This window comes from Phocoena phocoena, chromosome 1, assembly GCF_963924675.1.
Source record: "Phocoena phocoena chromosome 1, mPhoPho1.1, whole genome shotgun sequence".
Classification (NCBI taxonomy): domain Eukaryota; kingdom Metazoa; phylum Chordata; class Mammalia; order Artiodactyla; family Phocoenidae; genus Phocoena; species Phocoena phocoena.
This window is the reverse complement of record NC_089219.1, coordinates 106,850,946-106,869,269: the sequence shown is the minus strand read 5'-3', so window position 1 is coordinate 106,869,269 and position 18,324 is coordinate 106,850,946. Positions and strand designations below refer to the sequence as shown.

The 18,324-nt window shown below is 38.8% G+C and overlaps 1 pseudogene; it reads right to left on the bottom strand.

The window, feature by feature from the left end:
* Window positions 1-1,627: 1,627 nt before the first annotated feature.
* Window positions 1,628-5,774, bottom strand: LOC136135723 (flavin-containing monooxygenase 5-like; annotated as a pseudogene).
* Window positions 5,775-18,324: the final 12,550 nt, after the last annotated feature.

Below are 18,324 nucleotides of genomic sequence, written 5' to 3'. Positions count from 1 at the left end.
TCTTAAAACATGAGACAAATTCAACACTCAAGAAATAGCCTTCTGTGCTTTGCCATGTGTTCTTTTCATTTTAGCCTTGGGAATTACTATGTATGTTCATAAGTCAATGAGAAATCACTGAAATGCTTCATTCGTGGTTAATCACAGGTCTTAAGAGGCTCATGAAACGCATTTTGAGAGTTGATTTGCAAATTATTTCTCACAGTACAACCATAACTTTTACTTCTCTTAACTAAAAACATTATGGAGGAAGAGGTCCATTTCCTGCCTGTGAGAGGCAGCCAATTCATCAAAAAAACCCCAACCAAACAAACAAAAAATCACTATAAATTAGATAGGTAGATAGATAGGAATGTATAAAAATGTGTACGTTATCCAGTGGTGCAATTCTTTATTAATTCATTGGTACTGTTTGTTGAACTGTTTCCTCGTTCTGAGAACATGTCTTTTTTTTTTAGAAGATACTTTCATTTATTTATTTATTTTTAATAGATCTTTATTGGAGTATAATTGCTTCACAATACTGTGTTAGTTTCTGTTGTACACAAAAGTGAATCAGCCATATGCATAAGTATGTCCCCATATCCCCTCCGTCTTGAGCCTCCCTCCCATCCTCCCTATCCCATTCCTCTAGGTGGTCACAAAGCACGGAGCTGGTCTCCCTGTGATATGCTGCTGCTTCCCACTAGCTATCTGTTTTACATTCGGTAGTGTGTATATGTCAATGTTACTCTCACTTCGCCCCAGCTTCCCCCTCCCACCCGGTGTACTCAAGTCCACTATGTCTACATCTTTATTCCTGCCCTGCAACTTGGTTCATTAGTACCATTTTTTATTTTTTAGATTCCATCTATATGAGTTAGCATATGGTATTTGTTTTTCTCTTTCTGACTTACTTCACTCTGTATGTCAGACCCTAGGTCCATCCATCTCACTACAAATGACTCAATTTCATTTCTCTTTATGGTGAGTAATATTCCATTGTATATATGTGCCACATCTTCTTTATCCGTTCATCTGTCGATAGACACCTAGGTTGCTTCCATGTCCTGGCTATTGTAAATAGTGCTGCAATGAACATTGTGGTACATGACTCTTTTTGAACTATGGTTTTCTCACGGTATATGCCCTGTAGTGGAATTGTTGTCTTTAGAAGGATTAGATTGCTTCTTTTTTCCATTTGGGGAGTAAAGAAGACAATTCCCCCACCATCCTAGGAGTGAAAAGTTTTCAATGACTGAGTACACTTTCCTTCAGATAAGAGCATTATCACTTCTACTGGCCAACAGGTGATCCACACTCTGAATGCTGCATTCTAACAAGCTCTCCCAGCAATCACCTGGTCTTCTTAAAAGCCAGAGGCACACTCTGAAGAGACAGCTGAGTGAGATTATGAGCAAAGTTTGTGATCATGACCAAATTCCTTAGTTTGAGGCCAAGTGAATAATGGGAATCTAACTTGTAACCTTGGCTCCATCACATCATCAATCAAAATGTTGCCAACTGAGGCAGTGAAACAAAGCCCTGCATTTGCCATTGGCACTGATGGGCTGTGTGCAGGTATCCATATACTCTGTTGGGTCCACCTGCAGCTTCCTTGGTGAAGCAAAGTAAATAATTTACTAATTCAAACCTGCTTGGCTGTGTGGCCAATTTCCACAGCCAGATCGCCTCCAGAATTCCCAATGCCAATTATAATGACTCTCTTTCCAGTGAAACTCTCTGGATTCTTATAATCTCGACTATGGAAGTACTGTCCTTTGAACTTCTCAATTCCTGCAAGAGAAGGGAAAATAATTCCTGGGTGTTGGTTTATCTGATATCATTTGTTAAATCATTCATTTTTTTTTTGGTGTGTGTAGGGTTTATGCATATATTCTCTGTATGTTCTCCTTTTACTCAGGTGCACTGTTGCCTTTCTGAATATTTTTGCCTGTTTTCTTTTCCCATCATCTCAGAGTGGAGCCTTGTGATTTCCTTTTCATAAGTAGTCTGCTTAATTCAGGATCTGGTAGTATTTTGGACCTGTGGACTCACAAATCCAAACTGCTTCAGAAAATCTCCATTCTCTTTTGCCTTTTCATCCTCTATTTTTTTAAATTGAAGTGTAGTTGACTTATAATATTATAGCAGTTTCAGATGTACAACATAGGAACTTGATATTTTTATAGATTATGCAACATACAAAGTTATTACAATGTTACAGTCTTTTGACTATATTCCTTGTGCTGTATATTACAACCCTGTGACTGATTTATTTTATAACTGGTAGTTTGTATCTCTTAATCCCCTTCACCTATTTTGCCCATCCCCCACCCCCTCTTTTCATCTTCTCTAAATACCTACTTCCATTCCAATGAGAGTATATATGTTTTTACATACTCTAGAGTATGCATAGAGTAGTTTTTTCCCCTCAGAATGAAAATCCGGGCCAAAGACTGTAATTAAACTCTTTCTTTAAGCTTTCTTTATTTTCTTCCTTAGAAACTCAATATTTCTGTTTGTTACTTCAGTTGCTAAAAAAGCCTTCATTCAACCTAATGCAGATCAACTCTTATCATCCCTAGGAAAACAAAAATCATTGTGAAACTAAATATAGAGCCTTCTAATTTTCCTCTAGTCCCCCAAATTACTGTTATCTCTGCGTCCTAAATAGCATTAATACAAGTTACCCCAACATCTTTCAGGAGAATATGCAGAATTAGGATAAGCCTTATTTCATCCCAAGGTAGGAATCACTCAGACAACAATCCTCCCATTCTTTAGGGATCAGGTCACAGGCATAGTTCCAGTGTCTTCCTTCCTTGTAGGCTGCTTACCAGGGAAGCTTTCCAAGGGTAAGTGAGCATTGGTGTGATGGCCAGTGCAAACCATAACTCCATCGAAGACATTCACCTCCTTTTTCCCTTCAGATTCCGTGACCACCTCCTATTGGCCTGAAGTGGAGAAATCAGGCTGCTTCTTCACACTGCACACGGTGGTCTGTAAAGAAAAGGGGTAGCCACAGGGTACTATAACCACAGCCTAAATAGTGGACACCTTCCCTGACAGGACTCTTCTTGAGGGTAAACAAAGGGCTGCTACCACATAACAGACCTCATGCACGGGTATTTGATTTTCATACTCCACAAATCAGAACTTTTTTGTTTGGGGCTGTGGTCAGAGTGAGAAAACTTCCATGAGGCAAAGCTAAATAAAACAGAGTTGGCAGACTAATGTTGCACTTTCCTCTGCTTCTAGAAAAGTGCAAATTACTAGTTCTCGTGGACCATACCTAGGGCAATGTGATACTGGAATAAAGTTTGGGCTTCTCTTGTGCTTCTGAGACACTCCATGCACGAAATGCCTATTCCTCCCCATACCCCGAGACATCCTGAGACCCTCTGATGCCTTCTTACCTCAAGTCCCGTTCTCACTGTCTGGCCTTAAACTTGTGACTGAGCTAGAGGGCTCCCTTTCCTAACAGAGTAGAGAAACATCTCAGTGGCTCATATTTTCTGTAAATGAACCTCTCTGACTCCCATAAATGCCCATTTTACAAGTAACTATAAAGAAAGAAGGTGTGAGGTGGGATAGTCAGTGGCACAATTTTTAGCTTTAAAAAATAATAATAAATATGGGTTACTCTACCCAGGTTAAGGAAACATTAAGAATGTGTTCTATGTGCTTCTGGGTTTATGACCATAATGTCTTGGTTGACTAATATAGATACCACTCTTGTATACCCGAGCCATCCTATACTATTTATTGTTCTTCTCTATCACGTTCTTACTTTTACACAGGCTCGTGCTTCTGCCTGGATCATCCTTTTATTCTTTCCTCATTTGGAGATACTCACCCTTCAACATTTAGCTTGGTATTATCTCCTCTAAGAAAATTTCCCTGGTGCCTGATGCCTCATGCCCTGATGGGTTAAGTGTCCCCACTCTGAGCTGCAATGAATAGATTTCAGTGGCCTTTATCACTCTGTAACTCTTTATTTTTAATAATTATTTTTACAATTAAATTTCATTTTTCTGTCTCCTTAAGTAGACTGTGAAATCACTAATTTTTTGTTTTTGTGTCTTCAGTGCTTAGTATCGTAACAAACCTGTTCAATAAGCATTTAAAGAAGTGAAGAGAAGCACCACTAGGCTGTAAATGACTGACTTTGGAAGTCGTCACTGGATATTGCCATTTTAATTTTGTTGTTAAAGAGAAAGAGTCATGATTTAGTAGAATGCTCAGAAGGTAGAAGATTTGGGCTTTTTTCCAGCTGTCAGAGTATTGATTCTTTTATAGTCATGGTTTAGAATGATAGGAATATCACAGAAGACTTTACAGCAGGAAGGAACCAGTGAAGTGATCTAGTACAGTCATCTTGTTTTACAAATAAACTGAAGACACATCAGCGTTGAGGAACTTACTTGTCTGAAGTCACAAGTTGGTTAGTGGTAGAGCAAAGACTAGAACTCAAGGTTTTGCTTCCCAATTCAGTGTTCCTCGCTCTACGCCAGACTTAACTTATTTGTTCCCTCATAAGTTTTCAAAACCTACTTCACTGGGTTGTTGTGGTCACATAAATAATGCACTGGAAAGTACTTCAGAAAGTATAAAAGGGCTAAGCAGCAAGTTGTGGAAACAGAAGGTTTTAAAGTTCCCATACCTGTCAGTTCCCCTCATTGTTTTATTGTAATCAAATGATATAGAATGAAGGCAATGAAATGAAGGGGGCTTCCTGGATCTGCAGTCAAAATACATAGAAGAGGGACCTTTCCATGAATATTTTCAGACATAGAGAAGACATAGAGTAGAATCTGTCTGGATAGGATAGATACATGAGCATATCAAACCAATCTAAGCACTGGTAAATAAGACCAGTTATTCATTTACTTGACAAACAACTCAGAACACAGAGATACCCACGAAATTCCCTACCTTAAATCGAATGTACTTTAGAAGGTCAAATTCTTTGGCATACATCCTGAAATACTCCAGGACCTGGGAGTTGTGCATGTAGTTAGGATAGTGATCTGGGACGGGATAGTCACTGAAGCACATCATCTCCTTAGAAGTGTTGATGACCACTGACTTGTAAATACTGGCCCTTCCTTCTTCAGGTTCTTCCTGCAGTAAATAAAAAGCATTCATAGCAACTTGAGAATTAAGGTCATGGTTTATAAACAGCCAACAAACATTTGAAAATGTTTTCTGAAAGAAATGCCAATTAAAAAAAAGTCCCCTCCCCACAACCCTTCACATCTCCCAGTATTTGTGCCCTCATACAGTCTTTTCCCTTGAATCTAAGTTGTCTTCATGGCTTGCTTTTGACCAACAGCATGCAGTTGGAATGATACTGAATGGCTTCCAAGACTAAGTGATAGGTAGTCTTGCAGCTTCTGTCTGGGTCTCTTAGAAAGCTTGCTCTGGTGGAAGTCAGCAGCCACGTAAGAAGTCCAGCCACTCTGAGATCATCATCCTGTGAGGAATCCTGAGCTAGCCACGTGAAGAGCATGTTTGGGATAGAGAGATGTGCAGCCAGCCGGCAGAAGGTTAATTATCCCAGCTGATGTTCTAAGTATGTGAGCAGAGGGGTCATAGCACACGTCCAGTCCCAGCTGTCACCTGGTTGCCATGACATAAGACTCCAAGTGAGAACTGCCCATCTGAGTAATAGTCTTTTAAATAGTATATATATTTCAAAGCCTTGGGAAGTTTCAAGGGTTTCATACACTTGCCACATTGTCCTCCAGGAAACACTACTAACTTACATCCTGTCCACTATGTGTTCCCATTTTACCTCGTTTTTACTAACTTAAAAGACTTACTCAGTGTTAGCAAAAATGAGGTGAAATGAGATCTTAGTACAGTGTTTTCTGGACAGCAATGTGACAAGAATATGAAACCCTTGCAACTTAACCTTTTAAAGAAAGATACAGCATTGTAGACAAAGATTTATGTTAATGGATGTTAATGACAGCATTATTTATAACATAAAAAAGAAATAAGTTAAATGCCTGCAATATTGTGATTTATAGGAAATATATATTTGGTTATCCAGATGGTCAAAATATATTTCTCATATATATTTGGTCTTTCTCCACAGTTCCTGGCTCAGAGCTCCCAATACTCTCCTAATTTCTTAACTGTTGAGAGTGATAAAAAGTGCCCTTTGTTATGTTAATATGCTGACTTTTAGAAAGCAACTAAGGATGGGGGCTGGTTACCAATGGAGCAAACCCTGTAATAAGAGGGTTGTAACTTTCAGTTACCTATCCCCTGACCCCTGGGGAGGTGACAGGGGCTGGAAGTTGAATCAATAGCAATGCCCAGTGATTTAATCAATCATTCATGCCTATTTCATAAAGTCTCCATAAAAATCCAAAAGTGTGGGGTACAGTGAGCTCCCGGGATGGTGAACTGAAGAGATTAGGGGAGAGCGGTGTGCCTGAGAGGGCATGGAAGCTCAGTGTGCTTTCCCCTGTGCATCTCTTCCATTTGGTTGTTCCTGAGTTATATTCTTTTATAAGAAACCAGTAATCTAGTGAGTAAATGGGTTTCCTGTGTTTTGTGAGTTGCTTTAGCAAATTAATCAAACCCAAGGAAGGGGTTGTTGGAATTTCTGCTTTATAGTCAGTTGGTTAGAAGCATAGGTAACAACCTGGCCTTGAGAATGGCATCTGAAGTCCAAATCCAAGGAGGGGGTTGTTGGAACCTCCAATCTATAGCTGGTTGGTCAGAAGCCCAGGTAATAACCAGGGCTTATGACTGGTGTCTGAAGTGGGTTCGAGGGGGCAGTCCTGTAGGACTGATCCCTCAATTCGTGGAATCTGATGTTATATCTGGGTAGGTAAGCATCAGAACTGAGTTGAATTCTTGAATATCCTGCTAGTGTTTGAGAATTGTTTGCTGGTATCTGCGTACCACCCCCTGCCCACGCACATACACACACATTGGCATTGGTCTCAGAACCATTTAATGCCCCACAAAATACACTGTAATTTGAGAACCACTGCTCCAGATCCTTCCTACCTAAAGTATGATCTGTGGACTAGCTGTAGGGACATCACTTGGGAGACTGGTAGAAATGCAGACTCTCAGGCCCCATCCGAGACCTACTGCATCAGAATCTACGTTTTAGCAAAACCCTCAAGTGATTCAGATGCATCTGAAAGCTGAGAAGCATTGCTCTAGCTGACATTAAACCCCAGTTCACTCTTCCTTCCCCATCAAGGTTATCTTCTTTGCTTCCTCAAAAACTTCTAACAACTACCTCATGGGGGTGTTGTAGTGATCACATAAAATAGCGCCATAGCTACCCAGATTGTTATATTAGTCTGTCACTGAGATATCATAAACAATGACTTTTCAACTCTATTAGAAGTTTTAAAAATTGTTTTGATTATGGAAAATTACCTTAACCAACTTGGACCCCCTCTTCTCTTTTTATTCCAGAAAAAGATATTTGGATGTTACTGAACATTAAATGGCCACAAAGGAGAGTGTGTATTGGTTTTGCCCACATTATAGATGATTTTCCTTCCATTTTTAGAGAAGAAATTTTCAGTTTCAGAATCCTGAATAGATCATTCGAATTTCTCTGCCCCATACGTCAAGATCTCATTCCCTTTGGTTACTAATAATGTTTTCACAAGTCTTTTCTAATCTACCTATCTATTTCAACCAAAGTATTCTTTCTAGGGTATCGTTGTATCTCTGCCCTAATTAAAATTTTGGATACTGCCCCATTTTCTCTAGTTTATATTTTTCAGCTTAGGATTCAAAGACCTCCATAATGTCTTAGAGTCTATTCTTTATCTCCCCAGCTAGATTGTAAGTCCCTTGACTTGTATGCATGATCTTCCCCACAGCATATAAAATTATAAATAGCCCTTAGTAGATACTTAATAGATGTATGTTGAATTATATTGAGAAAGATATATATAGAAAAAGGAAGTAAATTTCACAAAATGCATAACAAACTATGAAATACATAAAAATTCATTTCAAAAACAGCTAAATGAGATGTTTTTATCTTATTCACAAGAATTTGTTGTAAGGAAAACTGAAAAATAATATAAAAACAAATGCATAAAGATATTCATTTTGTATTATTTAAAATAGCAATGAATTAGAAACCACTTATTGTAAAATGTCCCCCCAATAGGCAAGTTATGTTATCTCAATATGATGCAGAATTTGTCTCCATGCCTCTCCTTAAGTATCCTGCTAAATTCACAGCTCATCCTTTCACCCCACTACTTAATGGCTTTGACTGATTCCATTTCGAAAACCAAATTTCTTATTTTGAAATTCACCATATTTCACAATCTATCCCAATCCACCTTTGTATCTTCATTTAGTGCTCTCCTCAATTAATTTCAAGCTTCTGAGTCATTAAATTGTTGTTGAAACTTTCCAGACTCTTTCAAATCTTTAAACTTTTGTAACACTACAGTACTGCATCTTCATTTGGAAAATTCCTATCTACTATTCAAGAGTCACATCAAATTTCACTTCTTTGGTGAAATATTTCTTGTCCTCTCCACAGAGTTAAATGCCGCATTCAACCTCCAAGCTGCCAAATCTTTCTGCTCATATTGCCATCAAGGCAACTTAGAACACACGATATTCTGAATTTGTTTCTATGACTGTGAGGTACCCGAAAGTAATAATGGGTTTTATTTTTTGTATCTCTGTCATCAACATAGTACCTGATGTATAGTGAATGGTTAATAAATACTTTGAAATGAATTAATGAGTGAATTAAAGAGATTGAATTTGGAGACACTTAAAACTATGATTTTGAAATCTGTGTAGGAATGAATATTGAAAATGGCCTATGATATAAATTTAAGTGGAAAAAGTAATATTACAAAATTAAGGTCACATTCTAATCACCAACTATATAATATTATGTGTGCCTGGGGCAATTGTATACCTATGTCTACCCATGTTTATATAATTACACACTGTATAATCTCTCCCCTGTTATACAAGTATATTTTATTTATTTTTAATTTTTATTTATTTATTTATTTTTGCGGTACGCAGGCCTCTCACCGCTGTGGCCTCTCCTGTTGAGGAGCACAGGCTTCGGGTGCACAGGCTCAGTGGCTGTGGCTCATGGGCCCAGTGGCTCAATGGCATGTGGGATCTTCTCAGACCGGGGCACGAACCCGTGTCCCCTGCATCGGCAGGCGGACTTTCAACCACTGCGCCACCAGGGAAGCCCTATTTTATTTATTTAAAGTCAATAAAACTAGAAAATAGGAAAAACGAATTGATTTATTAAGGAGGTATGATTTTTTTCTTTATTTTTGTAGAAACGTTGTTTATATAACACCTTCATGATAAAAAACTTTAGCAAACTAGGAATAGAGGGAAATATCTTCAATTTGATAAAGAACATCTACAAAATACCTGCAGCTAACAGCATACCTAATAGCGAGAAAATGGACAATGTCCCTATAACACTGAGAACAAGTTAAGGACATCCTGTCTTACCACTTCTATTCAACACTGTACTAGAAATCCTAACTAATGTAATAAGATAAGAAATGGAAATAAAAGTATACAGCCTGGTAAGGAATAAATAAATGATTTTTATTCACAGATGATATGACTGTCTAGGTAGAAAATCCCAAAGAATTAAAAAAAAAATTCCTGAAACTAATAAGCAATTATAGCAGTGTTGCAGGATACAAGGTTAATATATAAAAGTCACTTACTTTCCTATATACCAGAAATGAAAACTTGGACTTTGAAATGCAGTACTATTTATAATAACACTCCCCAAATTAAGTGCTTAGGAAAAATCTAACAAAATATGTATGAGACTTATATGCAGATACCATAAAACAGAGAAGAAGAAAAACAAAGATATAAATAAATGGAAAGATATGCTGTGCTCATAGATTGGAAGACTCAGTATTGTTAAAATGTTAGTCTTCCCAGCTTGATCTGTAGATTCAACGCAATCCCAACCAACATCCCAGCTAGCTATTTTGTAGATATTGACAAACTGATTCTAAAATTTATGTGGAAAGAAAAAAGGCCTAGAATAGCCAACTTTGTCCTTAAGTGTGGACTGTGCATAGTAACTTTCTTCCAAAGAGTATAGTATGGGATTCCCTGGTGGTGCAGTGGTTGAGAGTCCACCTGCCGATGCAGGGGGCACGGGTTCGTGCCCTGGTCTGGGAGGATCCCACATGCCACAGAGTGGCTAGGCCCCTGAGCCATGGCCGCTGAGCCTGTGTGTCCGGAGCCTGTGCTCTGCAATGAGGGAGGCCCATGTACCACAAAAAACAAAACAAAGAGTATAGTATGACAAGGGAGAAAAAGAAAGCAGCTTTACAGTAAACCCTGTTTGCCAGGTCGTTAAGGTTAACATAAGTCAATGTGATCAGTTTGATAGCATGTACCATTGATATGATGTGATAAGAATAGCACTTTGCCTCTAGGGTCTTCCTCCCCAAAATTCATAACCCCAGTCTAACCATGATGAAAACGTCAGAAAAATCCCAGTTGAGGGGCATTCTATAAAATACTTAACCAGTAATCCTCAAAACTGTCAATGTCATCAAAAACAAGGAAAGTCTGAGAAATTGTCACATCCAAGAGGAGCCTAAGGAGACATGACAACTACGTGTAATGTGTTGTCCTGGATGGGAACACCTGGAACAGGAAAAGGCCATTAGGAAAAAACCTAAGTAAATCTGAATAAAGCATGGACTTCAATTAACAATAATATATCAATATTGGTTCATTAATTAGGACAAATTTATCATACTAATGTAAGCTGTTAATAATATCTGGGAGATGGTTCAAGATGGTGGAGTAGAAGGACTTGCGCTCACTCCCTCTTACGAGAGCACCAGAATCACAACTAACTGCTGAAAAATCATCGACAGGAAGACACTGGAACTCACCAAAAAAGATACCCCACATCCAAGACAAAGGAGAAGCTGCAGTGAGATGGTAGGAGGGGCGCAATCACAATAAAATCAAATCCCATAACTGCTGGGTGGGTGACTCACAAACTGGAGAACACTTATATCACAGAAGTCCACCCACTGGAGTGAAGGTTCTGAGCCCCACATCAGGCTTCCCAACCTGGGGATCTGGCAATGGGAGGAGGAATTCCTAGAGAATCAAACTTTGAAGGCTAGCAGGATTTGATTGCAGGACTTCGACAGGACTGGGGGAAACAGAGACTCCATTCTTGGAGGGCACATACAAAGTAGTGTGTGCAGTAGGATCCAGGGGAAGAAGCAGTGACCCCGTAGGAGACTGAACCAGACCTACCTGCTAGTGTGGAGGGTCTCCTGCAGAGGCGGGGGTGGCTGTGGTTCACCGTGTGGACAAGGACACTGGCAGCAGAATTTCTGGAAGTACTCCTTGGTGTGAGCCCTCCCAGAGTCTGCCATTAGCCCCACCAAAGAGCCGGGTAGGCTCCAGTGTTGGGTCGCCACAGGCCAAACAACAAACAGGGAGGGAACACAGCCCCATCCATCAGCAGACAAGCAGATTAAAGTTGTACTGAGCTCTGCCCACCAGAGCAACACCCATCTCTATCCACCACCAGTCCCTCCCATCAGGAAACTTGCACAAGCCTCTTAGATAGTCTCATCCACCAGAGGGCAGACAGCAGAAGCAAGAAGAACTACAGTCCTACAGCGTGTGGAACAAAACCCACATTCACAGAAAGACAAGATGAAAAGGCAGAGGGCTATGTACCAGATGAAGGAACAAGATAAAACCCCAGAAAAACAACTAAATGAAGTGAAGGTAGGCAACCTTCCAGAAAAAGAATTGGGAATAATGATAGTGAAGATGATCCAGGACCTCGGAAAATGAATGGAGGCAAAGATGAACAAGATGCAAGAAATGTTTAACAAGCACCGAGAAGAATTAAAGAACAAACAAACAGAGATGAACAATACAATAACTGAAATGAAAAATACACTAGAAGGAATCAATAGCAGAAAAACTGAAGCAGAGGAACGGATAAGTGATCAGGAAGACAGAATGGTGGAATTCACTGCCATGGAACAGAATAAAAAATAAGAATGAAGAGAAATGAAGACAGCCTAAGAGACCTCTGGGAACACATTAAACACAACAACATTCGCATTATAGGGATTCCACAAGGAGGAGAGAGAGAGAAAGGACCCGAGAAAAGGTTTGAAGAGATTATAGTCGAAAACTTCTCTAATATGGGAAAGGAAATAGCCACCCAAGTCCAGGAAGGACAGAGAGTCCCAGGTAGGAAAACCCAAGGAGAAACACACCAAGACACATAGTAATCAAATTGACAAAATTAAAGACAAAGAAAAATTATTGAAAGCAACAAGGGAAAAACAACAAATAACATACAAGGGAACTCCCATAAGGTTAACAGCTGATTTCTCAGCAGAAACTCTACAAGCCAGAAGGGAGTGGCATGATATATTTAAAGTGATGAAAGGGAAGAACCTACAACCAAGATTACTCTGCCTGGCAAGGATCACATTCAGATTTGATGGAAAATCAAAAGCTTTACAGACAAGCAAAATCTAAGAGAATTCAGCACCACCTAACCAGCTCTACAACAAATGCTAAAGGAACTTCTCTAAGTGGGAACCACAAGACAAGAAAAGGACCTATAAAAATAAGCCCATAACAATTAAGAACATGATAATAGGAACATACATATCAATAATTACCTTAAACATGAATGGATTAAGTGCTCCACCCAAAAGACACAGGCTCACTGAATGGATACAAAAACAAGACCCATATATATGCTGCCTACAAAAGACCCACTTCTGACCTAAGGACACATACATACTGAAAGTGAAGGGATGGAAAGAGATATTCCATGTAAATGGAAATCAAAAAAAAAAACTGGAGTAGCAATACTTATATCAGATAAAGTGGACTATAAAATAAAGAATGTTACAAGAGACAAGGAAAGGCACTACATAATAATCAAGGGATCTATCCAAGAAGAAATTATAACAATTATAAATATATATTCACCCAAAATAGGAGCACCTCAATACATAAGGCAACTGCTAACAGTTATAAAAGAGGAAATCGACAGTAACACAATAACAGTGGGGGACTTTAACACCTCACTTACACCAATGGACAGATCATCCAAACAAAATTAATGAGGAAATACAAGGTTTAAATGACACAATAGACCAGATAGATTTAATTGAAATTTATAGGACATTCCATCCAAAAGCAGCAGATTGCACTTACTTCTCAAGTGCACATGGAACATTCTCCAGGGTATATCACATCTTGGGTCACAAATCAAGCCTCAGTAAATTTAAGAAAATTGAAATCATATCAAGCATCTTTTCTGACCACAACATTATGAGATTAGAACTCAATTACCGGGAAAAACACGTAAAAAACACAAACACATGGACGGTAAACAAAATGTTACTAAATAACCAAGAGATCACTGAAGAAATCAAAGAGGAAATCAAAAAATACCTAGAGACAAATAACGAAAACACGACAATCGAAAACCTATGGGATGCAGCAAAAGCAGTTCTAAGAGGGAAGTTATAGCAATACAAGCCTACCTCAAGAAACAAGAAAAATCTCAAATACACAATCTAACCTTACACCTAAAGGAATTAGAGAAAGAAGAACAAACAAAACTCAAAGTTAGTAGAAGGAATGAAATCATAAAGATTAGAGGAGAAATAAATGAAACAGAAACAAAGAAAATACCAAAGGTCAATAAAACTAAAACCTGGTTCTTTGAGAAGATAAACAAACTGATAAACCTTTAGCCAGACTCATCAAGAAAAAAAGGGAGAGGACTCAAATCAATAAAATTAGAAACGAAAAAAGAGAAGCAGACACTTTAGAAATACAAAGCATCCTAAGAGACTACTACATGCAACTCTGATAATAAAATGGACAACCTGGAAGAAATGGACGAATTCTTGGAAAGGTATAACCTTCCAAGACTGAACCAGGAAGAAATAGAAAATATGAACAGACCAATCACAGTAAGGAAATTGAAACTGTGATTAAAAATCTTCCAACAAACAAGAGTACAGGACCAGACGGCTTCACAGGTGAATTCTATCAAACATTTAGAGAAGAGCTAACACCCATCCTTCTCAAACTCTTGCAAAAAATTGCACAGGAAGGAACACTCCCAAACTTATTCTATGAGGCCACCATCACCCTGACACCAAAACCAGACAAAGATACTACAAAAAAAGAAAATTACAGACCAATATCACTGATGAATATAGATGCAAAAATGCTCAACAAAATACTAGCAAACAGAATCCAACAACACATTAAAAGGATCATACACCATGATCAAGTGGGATCTATCCCAGGGATCCAAGGATTCTTCAATATATGCAAATCAATGTGATACACCATATTAACAAACTGAAGAATAAAAACCGTATGATCATCTCAATAGATGCAGAAAAAGCTTTTGACAAAATTCAAAACACATTTATGATAAAAATTCTCCAGAAAGTGGGAATAGAGGGAACCTACTTCAAAATAATAAAGGTCATGTGCAACAAACCCACAGGAAACATCATTCTCAATGGTGAAAAACTGAAAGCATTTCCTCTAAGATCAGGAACAAGGTAAGGTTGTCCACTCTTGCCACTATTATTCAACATACTTTTGGAAGACCTGGCCATGATAATCAGAAGAAAAAGAAATTAAAGGAGTAAAATTGGAAAAGAAGTAAAACTGTCACTGTTTGCAGATGACGTGATACTATACATAGAGAATCCTAAAGATGCCACCAGAAACATACTAGAGCTAATCAATGAATTTGGTAAAGTAGCAGGGTACAAAATTAATGCACAGAAATCTCTTGCATTCCTATACACTAATGATGAAAAATATGAAGAAGAAATTAAGGAAACACTCCCATTTACCACTGCAACAAAAAGAATAAAATACCTAGGAATAAACCTACCTAGGGAGAGAAAAGACCTGTATGCAGATAACTATTAGACACTGATGAAGGAAATTAACGATGGTACAAACAGATGGAGAGATATACCGTGTTCTTGGATTGGAAGAATCAATATTGTGAAAATGACTATACTACACAAAGCAATCTACAGTTTCAGTGCAATCCCTATCAAATCACCAATGGCATTTTTTACAGAACTAGAAGAAAAAAATCTTAAAATTTGTATGGAGACACAAAAGACCCCAAATAGCCAAAGCAGTCTTGAGGGAAAAAAACGGCGCTGGAGGAATCAGACTCCCTGACTCCAGACTATACTATAAAGCTACAGTAATCTAATCAATTTGGAACTGGCACAAAAACATATATAGATCATGAAACAAGATAGAAAGCCTAGAGATAAACCCATGCACCTATGGTCAACTAATCTATGACAAAGGAGGCAAGGATATACAATGGAGAAAAGACAGTCTCTTCAATAAGCAGTGCTGAGAAAACTGGACAGCTACATGTAAAAGAATGAAATTAGAACACTCCCTAACACCATACAGAAAAATAACCTCAGATGTGCTGGAGACCTAAATGTAAGACTGGACCCGATAGAACTCTTAGAGGAAAACATAGGAAGAACACTCTTTGACAAAAATCACAGCAAGATCTTTTTTGATCCACCTCCTAGAGTAATGGAAATAAAAACAAAAATGAACAAATGGGACCTAATGAAACTTAAAAGCTTTTGCAAAGCAAAGGAAACTACAGACAAGACGAAAAGACAACCTTCAGAATGGGAGAAAATATTTACAAACAAATTAGCGAACAAAGGATTAATCTCCAAAATATATAAGCAGCTCATGCAGCTCAATATTTAAAAAATGAACCCAATCCAAAAATGGGCAGAAGACCTAAATAGACATTTCTCCAAAGAAGACATACAGATCAGCAAGAGGCCCATGAAAAGATGCTCAACATCATGAATTATTAGAGAAATGCAAATCAAAACTACAACGAGGTATCACCTCACACCCATTAGAATGGGCATCATCAGAAAATCTACAAACAATAAATGCTGGAGAGGGTGTGGAGAAAAGGGAACTCTCTTGTACTGCTGGTGGGAATGTAAATTGATACAGCCATTATGGAGAACAGTATGGAGGTTCCTTAAAAACTAAAAATAGAATTACCATATGATCCAGCAATCCCACTACTGGGCATATACCCAAAGAAAACCATAATTCAAAAAGACACATGTTGGGCTTCCCTGGTGGTGCAGTGGTTGAGAGTCCGCCTGCCGGTGCAGGGAACACAGGTTCATGCCCTGGTCCGGGAAGATCCCATATGCAGTGGAGTGGCTGGGCCCGTGAGCCATGGCCGCTGAGCCTGCATGTCCAGAGCCTGTGCTCTGCAATGGGAGAGGCTACAATAATGAGAGGCCCGCATACCGCAAAAAAAAAACCCAAAAAAACCCACATGCACCCCAATGTTTATTGCAGCACTATTTGCAATAGCCAGGTCATGGAAGCAACCTAAACGCCCACTGACAGACGAATGGATAAAGAAGATGTGGTACATATATACAGTGGAATATTAGCCATAAATAGGAAAGAATTGGGTCATTTGTAGAGATTTGGATGGATCTAGAGACTTTCATACAGAGTGAAGTAAGTCAGAAAGAGAAAAACAAATATCGTATATTAACGCCTATATGTGGAACCTAGAAAAATGGTACAGATGAACCGGTTTGCAGGGCAGAAACAGAGAAACAGATGTAGAGAACAAACGTATGGACACCAAGGGGGAAAAGTGGCGGGTGGGGTGGGGTGGTGGTGGTGTGATGAACTGAGAGATTAGGTCTTACATATATACACTAATATGTATAAAATGGATAACCAATAAGAAACTGCTGTATAAAAAGTAAATAAAATAAAATTCAAAAAAAATCTGGGCATGGGGTATATGGGAACTCTGTACTATCTTCCTAGTAATTCTGTAAATCTAACACAGTTCTAAAATTCAAATTTATTTAAACGTGTTGTGTGTACATAGCAGTTATTTTTTTTAATTACATTAATGAGTGGTAGGGTCCTTTGAAACCAAGATGTGAGGGGGCAGGGGTAGACACATTCCTAACTATTAAATTTGACTTCATTCATTCAGTCAGTAGATATTTCTGAAGTCCCTTTATAATAAAAACACTATATTAATGCTAAAAATGACAAGTCTGTCCCTGTTTTCCAAGGGTTCAAAGTTTAATACAAGGAGTAGAACCATGGTTTCCACAGCAGGTGTGTTGGGGTCACTGAGTTAAATGAATCACAGATCTTACCTCTGTGACAATAATCATATATTTGTACTATTTTTCAAGTAACTAAGACAACAAAGTGTTATTGTGTGTCAACAAAAACCTTCAAGCCCTTCTAAACACCTGATTGTACCCTATGTAGGGTTCATCACTGTCAACTCACTGCTATATAAAAGAGAGTGAGGGCAGAGCAGTACTGGGTCAGTGAGTGGAAAAAGAAGCTTCTGCTCCTGCACTTTAGTATTTCCTACCATCAGTGAATAATCTGCCCTCTAGAGATGTACCTTGATTGTATTTCCTGCCTAAGCACATTATTCTCATTGAGTAGGAAGTTCATATGAGAAAAGAGAACCAGGGATGTAGGGTAGTGTAATTGGAACTGAAGGGATTGGAGACAATAGTAAGGGCAGAAGAAAGGAGAAAAATGACTCCCCGTCAGTGGCAGGAGTGAGAACAGTGTGGAGCTTCTGTTCCTTTGACAAACTCTCAGAATCCTGAGGGACAGAGCTGTTTTAGGACTGTTCTCAGCATTGTCTTCACACTGGACTTGCCTGGGGAACTCTAAAATACTAATGCCTGGTCCCTACTCCCAGAGACCCTGTTTTAATTGCTCCTTCTCTAATGTGTAGACAAGGTTGAGATCTGCTGGTAAGAGGTCGTGTGGTGGCCCAGGAAAGCTCAGGGCACCAGAATTTATCCCATCCACCTCAGAAGTTTTTTCTCCACACATCCTTAGCTAAACTGCAGAGTGCCTGAGGGCAGTGGCAGGAGGTTATATAACTCTGTATCTCCACACCATCTAACACAGTTTGAGCTTCAGAAATGTTTGTTCAATGAACTGTTATCGATTTTGTTTTAAAGATGCAATGTCATCCTCATTTATCTCCTGGGAAAGCTGGGGTAGAAGCTGAAGGGCAAAGGTTTCCATGTTGGCTGCGCATTAGAAATAGCTAGTGGAGAGCTTTATTGGCACCCAGGCCAATAAAATCAGAATCTGGATGGACTGATATCAGTATGTGTTACAGTTTGTTAAAGTTCCCCAGGAGATTGTTCAGTGTTGCAGCTAAAGCTGACAGCCACTGCT